This window comes from Harpia harpyja, chromosome 3, assembly GCF_026419915.1.
Source record: "Harpia harpyja isolate bHarHar1 chromosome 3, bHarHar1 primary haplotype, whole genome shotgun sequence".
NCBI lineage: Eukaryota > Metazoa > Chordata > Aves > Accipitriformes > Accipitridae > Harpia > Harpia harpyja.
In genome coordinates, this window is record NC_068942.1 from 73,728,177 (window position 1) to 73,745,142 (window position 16,966).

The 16,966-nt window shown below is 46.6% G+C and overlaps 1 protein-coding gene across 4 annotated transcripts in view; it reads right to left on the reverse strand.

The window, feature by feature from the left end:
* GPR132 (G protein-coupled receptor 132) overlaps positions 1–16,966 on the reverse strand; it is a 98,300-nt gene that overhangs the window by 59,360 nt on the left and 21,974 nt on the right. The window contains exon 2 of one of the 4 annotated variants that reach the window (XR_008234593.1): positions 495–5,022. The exons of the other annotated variants lie outside the window; for them this stretch is intronic. The gene's annotated coding sequence lies outside the window, so the exon portion shown is untranslated. Of the gene's footprint in view, positions 1–494; positions 5,023–16,966 lie in introns of those variants that run through there. 4 annotated transcript variants of the gene reach the window in all.

The window sequence follows — 16,966 nt, forward strand, 5'->3', positions numbered from 1 at the left end:
GTGTTGCTTAGGACCATTTCTATTCCAGGACTGGAGTTGCAGTCTGAATAAAGCAAATCATTCTAGAAAAGTCTTACATTGGTCCACTTGTACAGTGAGCTACAAGCTTTCAGGGCATGTTACAGCTTTTAGAGTTATTATTTTGGTGCAAAGAGTAGTGTTTTCAGGATACGGTTTTTCAAATGTGAAATTTCCCCTTGAATTCAGTGACTTTAAATAGTATCAATTATGCTGCAAATCAAGCAGGGGTAAGGGGAGAGGGGAGAGAAACAAAATCCAGGAATAAAAATCAGTCAAGACAGATGCTGGAGGAATGTGAGCAGTGCAAATTTCAAACTTTCAGGGTGTTGTGGTTTAACCCCAGCCGGCAACTAAGCACCACATAGCTGCTCGCTCATTCCCCCCACCCAGTGGGATGGGGGAGAGAATTGAAAAAAAGTAAAACTCTTGGATTGAGATAAAGACAGTTTAATAGGACAGAAAGGAAGATGATAATAATAATAATAACAACAATGATAATAATAATAGTAATAGAATTGGAATATACAAAACAAGTGATGCACAATGCAATTGCTCACCACTTGCCCACTGATGCCCAGTTAGTTCCCAAGCAGCAATCCGCCCCCCCCCAAACCAACTCCTCCCAGTTTATATACTGGGCATGATGTCACATGGTATGGAATATTCCTTTGGACAGTTCGGGTCAGCTGCCCTGGCTGTGTCCCCTCCTAACTTCTTGTGCCCCTCCAGCCTTCTTGCTGGCTGGGCATCAGAAGCTGAAAAGTCCTTGACTTTAGACTAAACATTACTTAGCAACAACTGAAAACATCAGTGTGTTATCAACATTATTCTCATACTAAATCCAAAACATAACACTATACTAGCTACTAGAAAGAAAATTAACTCTATCCCAGCTAAAACCAGGGCACAAATCTTCCCATATTTCTCAGGGCTAAACTAGTACTTGTCAGTATGAAGAAAACCCACCCCAAAACTCCAAAACTTTCTGTTTTTTGATGAAGTGTGGGTGATAACTCATGGGTTTAGGAATCACATGACCTCTTCCAGAACATACCTAAAGCTGTTTCCTTCCAGTAGCTGGCCAGACATCCTCCAAGCGCCTGCAGACAAGACAATAGAGAGCTCCTAGCACCATCTGGGCTTATGGTTAAAAGCACCAGGTTGGCACTTCCCAAGATCTTACCAAGAATGCTTTAAAGGATACATGGAGTTCATTTATGGCTTCTGCAAGCAGAAGTTGGGCAGGATGCATTTCATACAGCTTACGTGTAGAACAGATATAGATCATGCATATGCCGTCTTTTTTATTTTGCCTGCAGTGCCTGACATAGTACTGTCTGACAATGAATCATACAGATTCAAACAGTTCAGTGTGCCGCAGATTTAAACATGTAAGTGCCATTTCCTATTGTCCCCAGTCCAAGGGGTTGGTAGAACATCATGTTAAAATAATAGGGCTGCTATTAATAAAGCCAGCGGAGTCTGTATTCAGCACTGCTACATGACAAAACTCATCCCTGAGGCAGAGGTTCTCATCTGCTGACACAGATAGCTAAACCCAGCCGTGCTGGAGCTGCTAACATGCTTTTCAGTCTCACTGGAGACCCTGTAGAAATACTGAGACGATTAAGACAAGACAGAACAGTACGACTAATGCAAACCAGGAGCTGACACTGCTTCTTAGAAATGCTGTTGTGTTCATTTCTGCTGGTGGAAGGCAGGCTAAATCACTGGCACTATGGCGATTGGTCACCTTCTTTGTATGAAGTTTGCTGTGCCAAATGGATGCCTGCTCCAGGGACTACATAGACACCTTCAGATCTCAGGAGGAGGGGAGATGGGGGACACCTATTTTGAACAGGTGTGTCTTGGCAAAGTAGCAACCACAGCAGGTTGAGACAGTGGGGTGTCAGGGCATGGACAACAGACCTGCCATCTCCCGACAGGAGGAGGAAGTGTGAGTGACAAAGTGCAGGACAGCCAAAGGATTATTTGAATGCTTTTAGTCAGCCGAAGGTTTCAGGTGGATTATAGATACTTGTGATTGCACATTGTATATTTTAAAATTAATTCTATTCTGACCCGGGAGGGAACTTCCCCAGACAGACCGTAGCTATGCGAGTGATAAGCACTTGCTGGACCAGCCAGCAGGAACTGCAAATAAAACCTTGGTGAGAACCTGAGGCCTCAATTCGTTTCCCCTGGCTGTAAGGACTTAACTGAAGTGCCTAATCACCATGGCTTCCTTCAAAGAGAGGTATTGGGAGACACCTAATCCCCACCTGAGCTGTGCTTTGGGGAGGTCTGCCTCCTTCTGAGCTGCCTTTTGGTGCTTAGCATTGCGGGGAATGAATACAGGACTGAGCAGCACCTGAGCTCACACCAGGAAGGTTCCTCTCCTTCTCCTCTGGGAATGCAGTCTCTTTCTTGGCAGCTGTCTTCTGCCGCTTTTCTACCCATCCTTACTTTCACTGCATCCTAACCTTGCTCTTTGCTGGAACTCCTTGACACCCAATCTCCCTCCTAAAATGCTGACTCAGGAATGCTAGCACCAAGCCTTTGAAACCCTGATATTTCAAAATTAGTTTTTCCCTCCCCACCCATCACAGAGAAAGTCAGCATCTGCCAAGTCCCTCTGATTATTTGCTTCCCAAGCAAGATAAGCAATCTGCTGGTCTGCTTGTCCATCCTGTCCTCATCTTCGCTTCCCAGTGCAGATGGTAGCATCCGTCTGGTGCAGATAGGTCACATAGGCACAAGCCCATTTGAATTAGGACTCAAATGATACTTTAAAAGTGACACACAGGCCTCTCAAGGGTCCTTCTGAGACCAACTGAATTTCAATTTGAGAGAGAAGTTTCTTTCTGAGCAAACAAGAGAGAATTGAATGGGGCTGTGCTCTGCTACATGGCGCTGAGGTTGATATGGCAACAAAGGTTCTAAAAATGATGAAACGCAAATTATATTCTCCTGCTATATAAATAGCTGTGTCAAGTTGTTATGGAAACTGTCAAGTAAACTGGGTTAAGAAGGGCTACTTTTTCTGCTCTCTTTTGCCAAGGCTTTCTGAAACAGTTTGTACCAGCACAGTACAAGAATGAGGACCTATGAAAACTGGGCGATGCATTTATCAGAGTCTCTACAAATGAGGTGGGATGGCATCACAGCCTCTGTCCTCTTGAAAGGCTGGGACTTCGAATGAAGTGCTGTGCCTGCTCCATTCCCACAATATACTGGTGCAAGTCATGACATGGTATCACCAGAATCCCCTCCTGGAGACCTGGGGCATGATGCTCTGTGGAGACACTGTTGTGTGGGTAGATTTTTTTGTTTCTTAAGGCTCAGAGCAAACACTCAGGTGGGTGAATGCCAGGTGGAACTGCAGTCACAGCTGTGCATACACTAAAGCATTTTTGGGGTAGGCAGGTGGAAGAAGCTTCCATCAAGATTAAAAGCGTGATTCAGTTGGGTTCGAAACCAATGTACCAGCTGTGAATCGGAGGGGGCATCATGTATCCTTTGATGGGAATATAAAAAAGGTGAAAATCAAAGCAAAAATGTTGAATTGCACCTTGGGCACCAATCTTTTGTCTTAAAGATATTCCAAGAGTAGATGGACCCAAAACATTCAAATCCTCTCTGAAGGATCCTTCTATTCTTCAGCTGAGAGATTGCTTTGACATCTTGTTTTCAACCCCAGTCCCTTTTGTGAGATGCACAAAGACATCACTTAAATTAACGTCTCCTTGTGAGTTGCCCACTGTGTTGTATTGTCAGACGGGTGATTTTGAGATAATGCACTTGTTCTTGATTCATTTTAGGTCATTAGGAATTTTCCAGTAATGAAATGCAACTTGATCTTTTTGAAAGATACCAGGCAGGTAAATTAACCGCTCACCCTATTAATGCTGTCCTGGTATTGTCACTGCATCTGTCCAAGAACATAATTCAAGCAATATAACTGTTTATGGTATGCACAGCCTTCTTATCTTTGTTTCCACCAATACAGTTATCTGGCACCTATCCCTCTCAACACAATCAAGATTAGAGTCAGAGGGAATGAGGTTGTTGAAAGGTTTTCCTTTCATATTTCCAAAGACATGATAGCAAAGAGAATTTTAAAAGGGTATTACTGTGTTGATGTACAGTGGGTATTCAATCCCTATAAAAAGCTCTCTGTCATACATTCAATTCACCTTTCCAGAGATTAGCAGTCAGCATGCAGAGTTATGCCACAAGGGGTTAGTGGAATGTACTTTGTTCCTGTGTATAAATAGCTAGCTTTTAATAATGAGCATTCAAAAGTATGCAGAAGTGAACAGGATGTTAAGACTGAGAAATCCTTTTCCTTTGGAGCTGTGCAAAAAAAAAAAAAAAAATTCACACATACAGAGGAAAGAAAGTAAAACACAGTGAGTTGGCTTGGTGCCAGCACTACAAAAAGGGGCAAAAAAAGGACAAGAAAAGTTCCCCTTTCTCTCTGGGAGTAAATTTTTGCCTTTATCCCTTCAGCAAAGAAAAACTGCCGTTTGCTTGGCAAAAGAACAGTATGTATACACAATGGCGAAAGGCTGCAACTCAGGGGTCAAACAGTAAAAACTGTGACCTGCAAATCATTTTGAAAGCTGAATAAGTTGCACCATGCTCATGCTGGGATGGAGCTCCCATGGAGAAGGACCTGACCTGAAGAGGACAGTACTACAGGGTGGGTCAGGGGAGGGAGAGGACTCCTCCAGCTTCTTGGTGCTTGCTTGTGAAGCAAGAGATAATTGTTCATGTCACGCTTCACTACAATGTGGCAGGCAGCGGAAACCACAGTCAGGGGCAAGGAGGACACTCGAGTGGTCCAGATGAGAGGTGCAAGCATGGTGGTCAGTCCTTCTGCACCCCAGGTGTCCATCTGTCTTGGCCATTTCAATTGTGAAGTCCTCAGATGATGGACCATTTCTCCCTGTGGGCCTGGCACAATCGGAGCATGTTTCTGGTAGTGATGTCTGAGTCCTATATTGTATAAAAATATGAATAAGTAATGAAAAGTGATAAGGAAGAGGTTCAGATTCTGTGGAGATGGGCAGCAGTAAAAAGACCTGAGACAGATTAGTAATGCAAATATTTGTACCAAGTGGTAAACCTTTCAGAAGGAAGGAGGAGAGGATAAAACAGGAGAACGAATCAAGCACACAACTGAGAGAAGGAAAGGTTCCTGGTAAACGGCTCCCAGACAAGATATTCAGGCAAAGAAAGGAAAAGAGCGACATCCAGTCACGGGGGCAGCAATACTTTGACATGCGTTTTATATGACAGAATTGGGGATCTAAAGGAATCCACAGAGGAAGTATCACCCTCTTCATTTGCTGGAAAATGCAATGTCTGTTTCTCCTTAGATGGCTACAGCCCTGGCAGGGAGCAGGGGAACTAACTCTTCTATCTGCACCACGTCTGAGAGGTTTATAGCCCCCCCAGAAGGGATTTGAGAGGCTGGTGGCTGTGCCCCTGTCTCCTGGAGCAGGGTTCCTTTGCTTGAAAGCCTCTGCTGGCTTGTGCACAACAGGTTTGTGGGACAGGAGCAGAGCCGTGGCAAAGGGCCCACATGAAATAGGGTATCGATTTTTCTTGCCTTTCTGCTGATTTGGTAAAGGGGCTAGGACAGTACTGGATCCAACCCTTTTTTTGAAGGCATGAATATGTCTAAGCTACTCTATGACTTCATATTCATCTACCTTCCTTTTCTAGGCTGAGCTCCATGAGGGATTGTGGGTGCAGGTATGAGAAATGCTGGTATTTTAGGATTTATAATACGATTTTAGTATGGGAACTGGCAGAAAGGAGCTGGACGGTCTTATGCTCCTGAGACCTGATGAACCAAGACTGACTCTATGGTGCTTTGGACTGGGGATCTGCTTTCAGGGGTAAGCCATGCTCATTGTAGGAAGTACCTGCAGGATTATGTCCAAAAGATGTGCACTTAGAAACTCTGTATACCAAGGTTACAAGTTTCTGTTCTGAAGGAGTCTCACAGCCTGAGACTTATTCCTGACTATAAAAATGGGGAAGACTGTTCAAATTGGTGACATACCTCCCAATGAGGACAACTAAGCGCAAAGCAGAAGCAGAACTAGTGAATTGAACTGAACATTCACGTTTCCTGTGTTTTTTCAGGTCATTTTAAGGGAGACCTTAGTAGAAGAGGAACTTGGTGACAAGTCCTCAGAAATCATATAGCTCTTAAGCAGCTCCTGGGGAAAAGAAACAAAGAAAACACCCCCTGCATCTCAGGGCACTGTGCAGTGATTTTCCAGTCCTTTCCAATTGCTTCACATTGCGTGGGCTGAGCGGTGATTGGGAGCTCTTACATTTTAATGCCAAGTTTCAGAAAGATCTTTCTCGATGTCTACTCCACCTTTGTTTCCTCTTTTCTTTGTGGTTTGGGTCCACCCAGACTCAGAAGCCAAAGAAAAGTGGATGGGCTGATTCACTACACTTTGCACTTGAACGACTTCAGACATTTTTCATTCATTCCAATCCTCCTTGGAGGCATTCATAACATTTTTGCTATTTTTTTCCACAGCCTTACATGTATATACATTGCACTATCAGATAGGGCAATAATAAGCATTAAAGAAGGAGTGTGCTTGTTCATGTCTTCTAGGTGATGTAAGACAGAAATGTAGCCCTCAGCTCAGCTCTCTGCAGCTCTGCAGCCACTCAGATGCTGCCCATGGCAACACCTCTCCTGCTCGCTGAGCTCTATCCATTTCTTAATTTCATGTTCTTCCTGGTACCATTGTTTCTCCCCGAGATCAGGATGCATGTCCCAATTTCCTGCTGCTTTTATTCCCACTCAGCCCGTCTCATTTTAACATTTTATTTCTGAACTGAAGCCGTTATCGGGTATGTTCTCAAGCATGCTTTGTGGTTGTCCCTGGAAATGTGGTCTACTATCCCATAAACCTAGGGAAAGTCAGCCCTGCAGAGCAGACCTTGCTGTTTTGTTGCTTTGTGGGAGCTAAAAATTCCTTGTCAAGTCCTCCCAGGGGATACAGTACCTTTCAGAAATCTCCTCCCCTTTTTTCTTTTTCCCAACAGTGGAAATGCTTTACATACTTTGCAGATGTGTAAGGCTGTTACGTAAAGCATCACATGAAGGCAAGGGTTCTTGCAAATAAAAAAACTGCAGGCTAGTTGAAACCAGCCCCCTTATTTCATTTTCCTTAACAAAATGTAAATCTACACCCACACAAACTATGCGTGCTCGGAGCAAAACAGTATTCCACATTCTGCGGTGGGGAGGGAGCCAGCCTCGTCAAGGGACAGCTATCTCGCCACGCTCCTTCTCCATTGAGCTCGTGCTTCATTTCCACACCAGATTTGATCAGCCTCGGCATCGACATGGGTGCTGGCAGGGGCACTGGGGTGAGGAAGTGGCTTGCCCGTCCATAACTCATTGGGCAGCCGTCCTTGAGGATCTGCCCACCCCCATGGGCTTTGCAGATGTCGACTGGAAAGCACTCAGCCTGTTTTGCTTCAAGCAGTCTTTCACGTGTCCAGGCAAACTTCCCGACGGATACACTAATGCTGACATGGGCACGCGCGCAAGGAACAGGAGAGGGGTGTCTGTCCAGCCAATGTTCATCCTGGACCTTCTCCATTTCAGCAGCCCGGGTCTTGTGCTCTCTTCCCTCCTAGCTCTCACTGGAGTTGTCCCACTTTCACACTAGCTTGCTTTTCCACCACTCCTGGGTCTGATTTAAATATGGAATAATGATAGTAACCCTACCTTCCACCACCCCCTCCAAAAAAAGAAAAGGCATAGCAATCTAGGAGCAACACCTCAGTAGGCATCTCAAAATCACTGCCACAAAATCACTGCCAAAGAAGTGACCAAGTCACAGGGCAACCTGCAGGATGAGACGTTTCTCAATATGGTATCCTAGGAAACTGTTTAACATGACTAGCTTCAATCAAATTAATTGTCTATTATTCAATTAAAAATAAGGAAGTAAAGAGACAAAACCTTATTTAATTTCTTTCTGTCATCAGCCTATGTAATCTGCAGTTTAATGAACCTGATGGGTTGTCTTCACATGAATAAAGAATTTTTCCTCAGGCCACCTACTCCAGTCATCACTGGGGGATGGGGAAATCTCAGCTCCATTTACAAAGGAGAAGTCCAAAGGTGCGCTCTGCAGATGGGACAGAACAATTCCCCATTGCTATTAAAGTGCCTTAACTGGAAAGAGCACATTTGGGCTTGCAGAGGGACAACATACCCCATTTTCTAAGAGCAATGACTTCCTTTTCTGACACATATTTTGTGACAATTTATTTCCCCTTGTCTTCCCAGAGGTGATCTGTTTTATATGCAGTTGCTTCATAATTCACTGTCAGGTCCCAGGAACTGCACTGTGGACAAAGACACATGCTTGTGAAGAAATCCTTCCACTGAGCACCGACGCATTGGCTCAAATCTGGTCTCCAGGACAACTGCACAGAAACCCTGAGCCTCGTGCTCTGCAGAGAGCCTGGAAGAGGAGCGCAGGCTGCCTGCAAGCTGCTTCTCTGCTTCTCCCACCTCTGGATACCAACTCAAGGCCAGGCTTAGCTTCCCTGAAATTATACTCCTTGAGGCAGTATTAGAAAGCCTCATCTGCGTGGTTTTGCAGCATGTAATCACCAGCCAGGTCCCTTTCTCCAGCAGAGTTAAAGAACATAGTTTAAACTGCTTCTCCATGTTTCCTGCACCTACACACAATGTTTCTGGTCCAGTTGGAGAAAATGAAGTTCAACAAATGGTCAGTTAAATTAGGCTTGAAAAGGTACAGCCAGTGGGAACAGGAAAGATAAGGAAAGGCTTTAGTGGAGATGGTACACCAGGGAATCCCAGGTAATTCGGATGCTGATGGAGCTGGTAGAGGCTATTGCAGTATTTCTACCCTGCTACAGTACAGAAATAGGTGCCAAGGGTCACCAGTTCTATAAGTCTCTCCTCCATTTTGGTCTCACTTCTGAGTCTAACCTCCATTTCTGCATGTTCGATGAATGTGCACACACACATTACATACTTGGTGTGCATGCTATTTCCCCACGCTTGTAACCCCCTGTCAGTCATGTGGACCATCCTGCAGCAGGCACTCTAGTTTGTGGAGGCTGTTGGGCCAAAGAAGTGATCCTAAATCCTTCACGATGCTAAAGTGAAGCTGCAACATTAAGAGACTCCCTGATGTGACAGCCCCAGCCTTCATGGGGATCCATGCTCTCTTCTACCTTCGTTAGCCTTATACGATGTTACTGCTCAGCTGCAGCTAGCGTGACACTGGCTCCTTTGTGCGACTGTAAGGCTTTTGTGCATCAGCCAAAACGCAATGCTAAACCGATCAGGATAATAAGCAGCTGACTCTTAACATGCTGTTTCCGAAAGGGGGGTTGTATACTACTGCATAGGTTTTTGGAAGTGTCTGTTTGTGGCTGGGGTAAGTCAGAGGCAAGGTGGGCTCATCCTGGGGGCAGGTCTCCTGGTCTGCTGGCCGTACAGCACTGGATACTGGGCTCTGTGAGCACTCGATGGAGAAGCCCCACTTGCCAGCCAGCAGCTTTATACTGGTGGATGGTGAGAGCTGGTCACTGCAGTACTTGTGCCTCCTCCACCTTCACCATCCCCTGCTCCAACCCTGCCTGGCGCAAGCAGCGAGAACCAACGTTTTTGGTGGGATATTGTGGAAAGGGGAAGCAGGAGCTGTGGTGACTCAGAGACTCCCTTTTCCCAGGCAAGATGTTCTGGTGGGATTTGAAAGCTCCTTTCCCTTGGCAGAAGGCTCCTCCGCCACTGCGGCTCCCAGAAGGGTGGGTCCCGGAGCCTGGGAAGCGCTTCCGCTCGGACCTTCAGGATGAGCCTGGCCTGACGCAGTTAGAGCTGTAGGAGGGACCGGGCTTTTCTTGTCCCTCACCCAAAAATAAAACAGAAATAAGGCAAAACAAAAAAAATGGAGGCGTGGAGGGGTTGCTTGTGAGTCCAGGCTCTGAGTCGGAGGAGAGAGGTCAGAGGATTCCCCGTGAAGCAATCAGAAATTAAGGGAGCAGATGATAAACTGGCCAATATTCCTTTAAGTCAGCATCTAGCTTTGCCCAGCTGCCCAGCCAGCTCTCTGGCATTTGAAGCACTGTGCAAATAAAGATAACGTGACATGACATCCTGTTAGGAAGCTCGCTAATTGGTCAAGGAGCAATCAGGATGAAGCACAGTGAGTGGATTTTGGCATTGGAAACACCACCAGTGAAGGCGGCAGGCGCTGCGGGTGGGGGGCCTCTCCCCGCGCCGAGGGTGCGGGGTCTGTAGTGTTTGCTGGTGGGGTGGACGAGTCCCAGCTCCCACCTCAACCTTCCCAGGTGCTTGGTGTGTGGCCGAGGGGAAGCTCAGGCATGCCACCGGGCTCAGGGTCACTGCAGGAGGTGAAGGGGCACCTTTGGGTGCAGAACAGCCCCAGTTTAGGAGATTCCTGCTGTCCAGGGACAAACCCCCTTCCCTGCAGCCTGTTGTTATGGACGGTGGTGGCAGCGGCTGGGTCTGCGGACACTTCTGCACATCTGCCACCATGCACAGCGTGTCTTTTCTAAAGCAGTAGGGTCCCGATTCGGAAACGAGGCTATTTTAAATGGAAATAGGTGTTTAGTCACAAGCTCAGCTCTCTTGGTCTTTTCTGGCAGCTACTCCGAGATGTAACTAACTGGCGGGTTCCTCTGTGCGGTGGTCAACAGAAATTCTGGTTTTAAGTCACACATCTGAGACACCATTTCCCCAGCTTGTAACCAAAAGGGAAGGCTGGTTAAAGCTATCTGTCAAGAACTGCAGCTCCCAATGCCTTGCGCCCTGGGCAACTCCAGTTATCATACCCAACTCCAACAGCATCCCTTGGCCGAGCCTAGCCCCTGAATTGCGGCACCCCAAGCAGCAGAGCAGAGCAAGATTTAGGCTGCGTAATGCCAGAGCATTTCTGCTTGTTTCCAGTTTGGTGTGATTGTGACTGTCTCCTCTAGCAATCACCTGACTACTGTAATTTTGGTCTAAAGCATGTGACTCCAGTTATCTTCTCTGCATTAAGACATGTGTTGCAAAATTTAACATTTTTTCTGTACGGACTAGAAAAGCATATTCTCGAGTGGGTATGACCTGACACCTTCCTGGATACCATGACTACTTGCCTCTTAGTTTGCCCAATGGGAAATGTATATTACCAGTAAGCCAGCATGACATATCAAATTCTGCTCCCTGAGCAGAGCATATTAAAATGCCATTTTTACATCCCAAATTATATTTCATTATGCAGTCAGTTACAATTTTGACAGTAGCAGTGCACAGAATACATTTAATATGCTAACTAAAACAGACTTTTTTTGCTAATTTGCTGAAAAAATATTATGGTATATCTAGGGCATAATGTTTCTGGAGTGAAAAGAACAGCAGCATCAGGGATGTAGTCTGCGATCTTTGTTTTGGGTGCCGTTTGTAATCGTACACTCTGCTCAAGATGAAGTGACAGGCATTTCACCCAGTATTACTAAAGAACCATCCAATTTCAAGAATTTTTGTCTAATTTTAAGAATTTATACACAACTCTGTAAAAATACTTGCTTATCTATCTAACATGCAGTTGGACTAGATGAGCATTGTAGGTCCCTTCCAACTGAACTATTCTATTCTACAAAAACAATTTGCTAATTCAATAGGTTATTCTGATAGAAGATGACACATTTTTTTCAGATGGCTTTTAAAATTCCTAAGTATTTCTTTCAAGAAAGAGAAGAAAATGTGAAACTAGGGTTAGAGTTTACTCTAAACCATATCAAAAATCTTTTTGTCTGTAGAGGTGGATGTGAGCTTTAGAACAGGGCAGAGCAGAGGCCATTTCTCTCAGCACACACTGGCAAATATAAGAGATTGCATTAACTTTATTTTCTTGAGCCGGTCTCATGCCCTATGTTGTTTACTCACTCAGGATGGAAGTGTTATAAAGTGTCATCACGCCTCTTGGTACGGGCAGCGGTGGGACAAGCTGTGGCAGCAGGGAACTGACATCTGTTTTCCACCTGCTTTATGACATTGCTTTCTGTGTGCCAATCAGCTCAGCTGGAATTGGGTATGACCGGCATCCAGATCTACCAAATGCTACTTCCTACTGTCATCGGGGACAAAATCAGGAGCCAAGTTGTGCTTCAGGTGCCTCCCAGACTTTTGCTTTTAATACTGCTGTCTAGACCCTGCTGTTATTCAGGACTGCCTACAGCCCTCCCTGAAATGGCTTCCCCGTGTCATCTGTCCCTACGCATTTGTCCATAGTTCGGCCTGAAGGCACCCCAGCAGGAGCTCATGTGCCTGTTTTGGGTGTCCACCAAGCAGTTCATTCCTTGTGCTATTACCTCTCCCAGCTACCTCCAGCTCCTGGCTTTTAAGCAGCATTTAGGTACTGATCAGTGCAGCAGAATAGGTCAAAGATCTGTTTAAAAAGTAGTGTTACGTTAATATATGACTGATGGGGATGGTGTGTAGTGTGCAGGGGGTACCAGGCACATGACAAGGCTCTGAGGACACCGAAACCCCAGGCCCTGTCTGCCCATGTTCTGCAGAGGAGCCCAGAGGCTCCTTCTCCCTGGACACCAGGGCAGCACCTATTGGCAGCACTGCATTCATTTTGGCTCATGTCAGGCCAGCAAAGCACGATAAGAGATAATTAGTGATTAAATTGCAACCTTTTATCTTGGTAAATGACAGTTACTTCCTTGTAGGCTACCTACATTGACAATGAGGGCTAAGGACAAGCTGAACAAATCTGTTTCCTTTGATCCTGAATAAAAACCTGGGAGAAGCTTCCCAGTCCTTAGGCGAGGCAGGATGGCAGACTCCAGCAGCTTTGGCCCCGCAGCCCATGGGAGCCTCTGGTGAGAAGTTTTGCTGGAAATGGATGCGCACCCCGACTGCCTGCCTGGGTCAGGGCCGCGCAGCAGCCGAGGGCAGCAGCTCAACGTGATGCTTCCTCTGCCGCAGGCGACTTCTTTTCATCTCACGGCATCTTTTCCTACAGGCTTTTACAACCTCCAGGTAGCTGTGCGTGCTACTAATGTCAATCATGCCTTTTTAAATAAATCCGAATGTCCTCTGCAGGAAAGGAGGAGTGCTTGCCTGTACCCCCAGCCTCTTGCAAGGCAGCCGCAGGCAGCAATGAGTGCCTGCAGCTGACTCCCTGCTGCAGGTGACTTAGTGGCTCCCCGTCAGCCTGGGAGGGGAAGGTGGCACAGGGGAATTAAGGCACCAGTGGGATGTGTAGGGTGGAGCAAGCATCCTGGGAATTGACATTGAAGAGTCAGGCTGGCTGTCGTCGCTTGTTAGGCTCTCCTTTGCGATGGATTTGGATTCTACACGAGAGGCCAGCAGGCTGTCTATACAGTGTAAGTAAGGCTTTCAGCAAAATCTACGTGGTGGCCCTAAGTCCTTGGCCAGTGCTGGCTTCTGCAGAGCCCTGCATGTCAGTCTTTGGGAATAAAACCAATTCTTATCCTAGCCAAGGGTAGTTTCTGATCTACTTCAGAGCACTCAGACCTTGCCTCAGCAGCATAAAACCCCTCTATTCGCAGTTCTCTTCCTTGCAGATACTACAGAGTGACGCTAAAGCCAAAGACACTTAGGACACAGCCCCACCTAGAAAAATAGGCAGAGACACAAAAATGTGATTCCTTCTATCAGTCTCAAAAGCCTCTTCAGAGGCTTGAGAAACCCCAGCAAAGAGAAGGGAAATAAATCATGGAAACCTGTGATGAACCCCACCCTGAAAATACCGGTGTACACACTGTTGGGGCAGAGAGTAATAAAACCAATGCACATGCAGCAACCTGGCAGACGGGTGCTCACAGCCACATTTTACACAATCCAGTGCAGGTATGTGAGTTATTGCCTAGTGCCCTCCTTCCTCTCCAAGACACAGTCAAAGAGCTGCACAAACACGTTGAGGGAGCTGCAGTTATATCTTTACTTGCTTTGGCAAGCTCAACTCAGCCATTAGCTGGGTGAAAGCTCTGCCCCACAGCCCGTCCCGGGAGCTACAGCTGGCCCAGGCAGTGCCTGGTCTGTGTGCGCCATGCCGGCGCGTAGGCTTGTTTCCCAATGCCGCTCCGCGAGCCGTAGCTCACCCCTTCCCCTCCTCGGCTCCTGCAAGGCCACGGTGCGGGGAGGCTGCTGGCTGCCACTTTGTGCGGGGGGAAGAGTCGCGAAGGGGGACGGGAGCCTCCAGCACGGAACGGATCAGTGGGAGCACCGCGTTTCCCTCGCCTCTGCGGTGCCTGGTTGCTCTCCAGACCCAGGCAGACCCTCAGGAGGGCTGGCACTTTTTAACCCCCCTGTTTCCCACGGGGCTGGAGAAATGATGGGCCGTGCTTGCTGCAGCCTCCCAAGAGTCGGGCTTTTCTGTGTCTGCGAACGTCTTTACTGTGTGCCCTGCCGCTGGTCTGCGGGCTGAACCTATAACCTCGCACCAGACCTTGGGCTTTCCTGCCCGCTGCCATCCCAGGGAACAAACGCAACAGGAAGGAGAAGGCCATCGTGCTGGAATACTTCTTTCTCGCCGCCACAGGGGAACACCCGGCATCAGCCCCATCCCGGTGACAAACTTCCTTGCGCTGCAATCCCCTCTGCAGGCCAGTCCGTACACTTTGCATCCAGACTTCCTGACTGCAGTCATTTGCACCACATACAGAAAATGCAGCATTTATTTTTAACCTAAAGGGAGTCATCCAAGGTAGGGTTTCATACAGAGACCCTTGGAGCATTCAGGCTGGATCAGATTTTTAAAGCTGTTAACACGTTATAAATCAATACATTCCCCGTCTTTCTTCATTTCTGTTAGAAGGTCCATCCAGCACCTTGAGGTTCCAGACACTGTTTAAGTACCATCAGGATTTGCTAAAGGACATTTTTGCAATGTCTGAAACACCAGGAGTAACTGGGTTCCCATCAGCCTCATTGTCTCAAGGGGTTTCTTGCCCACTTCTTGGGTCCTGCAGGTACAACATTGTGTACCTGTACGCAGAGAACACTCAATCTGGCATGAGCAATACTTAGCTCTGGAGACCTAACCCTGAAACTACTGAAATCAATAGAAAGATTAAGGATCACCCCAGGCAATCTTTTCCTCATTTACAGAAGAATGTCACAACTCTGCCTTGTCTCAGAGCGCCACTGGGGTAAAGTGATGTGACTGAGGGCATGCAGCAGCTCGGTGGCAGAGACTCCAGTTCCCTTGTGCCACACTAGGAACGCTGGTGTGCAGAAAAGTGTCCCCAGACAGGTCACCACTGATGCCACAAGAATATTTCAGAGCCTCACATGGCTGAAGGAGAGACAGAAGTCTTGTGCAGACCAGGATGAAGAATCAAAGCATGAAGTGAGAATTAGGCAGAAAGACGTCACTTGCTGGATGGCCCAGAAACTCCTAGAGTTGAGACTTGGCTCTTGATCTCTGGTCAGAGGGTTGGAGACTTGAATCTCCATAGTATTGAAGCAGCCTGTGACACAGACCTGCAGCAAAGCCATCTGGATTGCTGGTCTTATGGTGATGACTTCAAGGACAATCTTGAGAGAGAAAACCAGCAGTCCCAGCTGCCACCAGTGGTTATCAGAGCTGTAGAAGGTACTGATCACAAAGATTTAAAGAAAGAGGAGAATCTGGAATTATCTGGCTGTTAATAATCCCCAGGCACTACCTGTTGCTTGCTCTGTAGATGGCAGCACAAGGAAACCAACCAACTTTGTGAACTCAGTGCAAGGCAAGTACATAGGTCTATCATTAACAGGGTCGGTGGAGGGAGTTATTTCACCTGAGACTTGAACCACTTTCAATTTTTAACAGCAATGAGTTAGGAAAACAAGAAAGAAGCCACGGCTGCAAACAAGTAGTAAAAGTAACTTGCAAAGAAAGAGAGGTCCTATGTCATGTAGAGATAGCCTTCAGCTCATAAAAACCCCAGTGGTTACCACATAACTGCAGATCAAGAGAAGAAAGCCACCTGAATAGATTTATTAAGAGTCTGTGTTCTTTTGAGCACAAACCTGACCTTTATTCTGTGTTTAAATAGAAAAGAGGGACTCGTTGTCTTGATCCCCAAATGTTTTTCAAAAGGGGCTGGTATAGCAAAATTTACCAAAACACAACATGTTCTAAAGCGCTTGGAATTTCCACTTGAAAAATGTGGGTAGCTAATAGTTCCCGATCACCTCCTCCGTGTATCTGCCCTGAAATCATTTGGTTGCATTGTGATAAAGCTTGGCTTTGCAATTTAAAGCCATAAATATGCTGTCCTGTAGAAATACAGGGCTTTTGTTTTCCCTTCCATGGGGTGCATTTGAGAGGGAGCCTGGAGGGACCTTCATCTCGTGAACTCCCAGGGCTGCTATTTCTGAGCACTGATTTCCTACTTGGGATGTAGATCTTGACCTCCATGCCCCCAGCCGACTGGTTTGCATAAACAAAAGAGCATCGCAAAGAAGTCAAAGCCGGATGTACCTACAGCAAATAAATCTCTTCCTCTCTGACAAACAGAGAATGAATTGACCTCTTGCACGTCATGTCTGGTTGTCTGACCAGAACTGTCAGTCACAACTTTCCCTCTGGAAGCCTTGGATGAGACAAGGGATAAAAGGGACATAAAAGTGACATCAGTAAGACTAAAACAATGAATGACAGGATTTCCTCTACCATCTCCATTACTTGATTCCTACAAGTTTTCCAATCACGGCTGGTCAAATCCCAGACAGTGTCTGTGTGCATTTGATTCACCCACAGCAAACTAATAAACCATCGCCTGTCACTCCCTCCCTGTGTCCCAGCCCCATTTTTACATTCATTTTCTGGAAACGCTCCAGCGAACAAGTTCACCAGCGTGAACATTTGGGCTGGAGTGAATT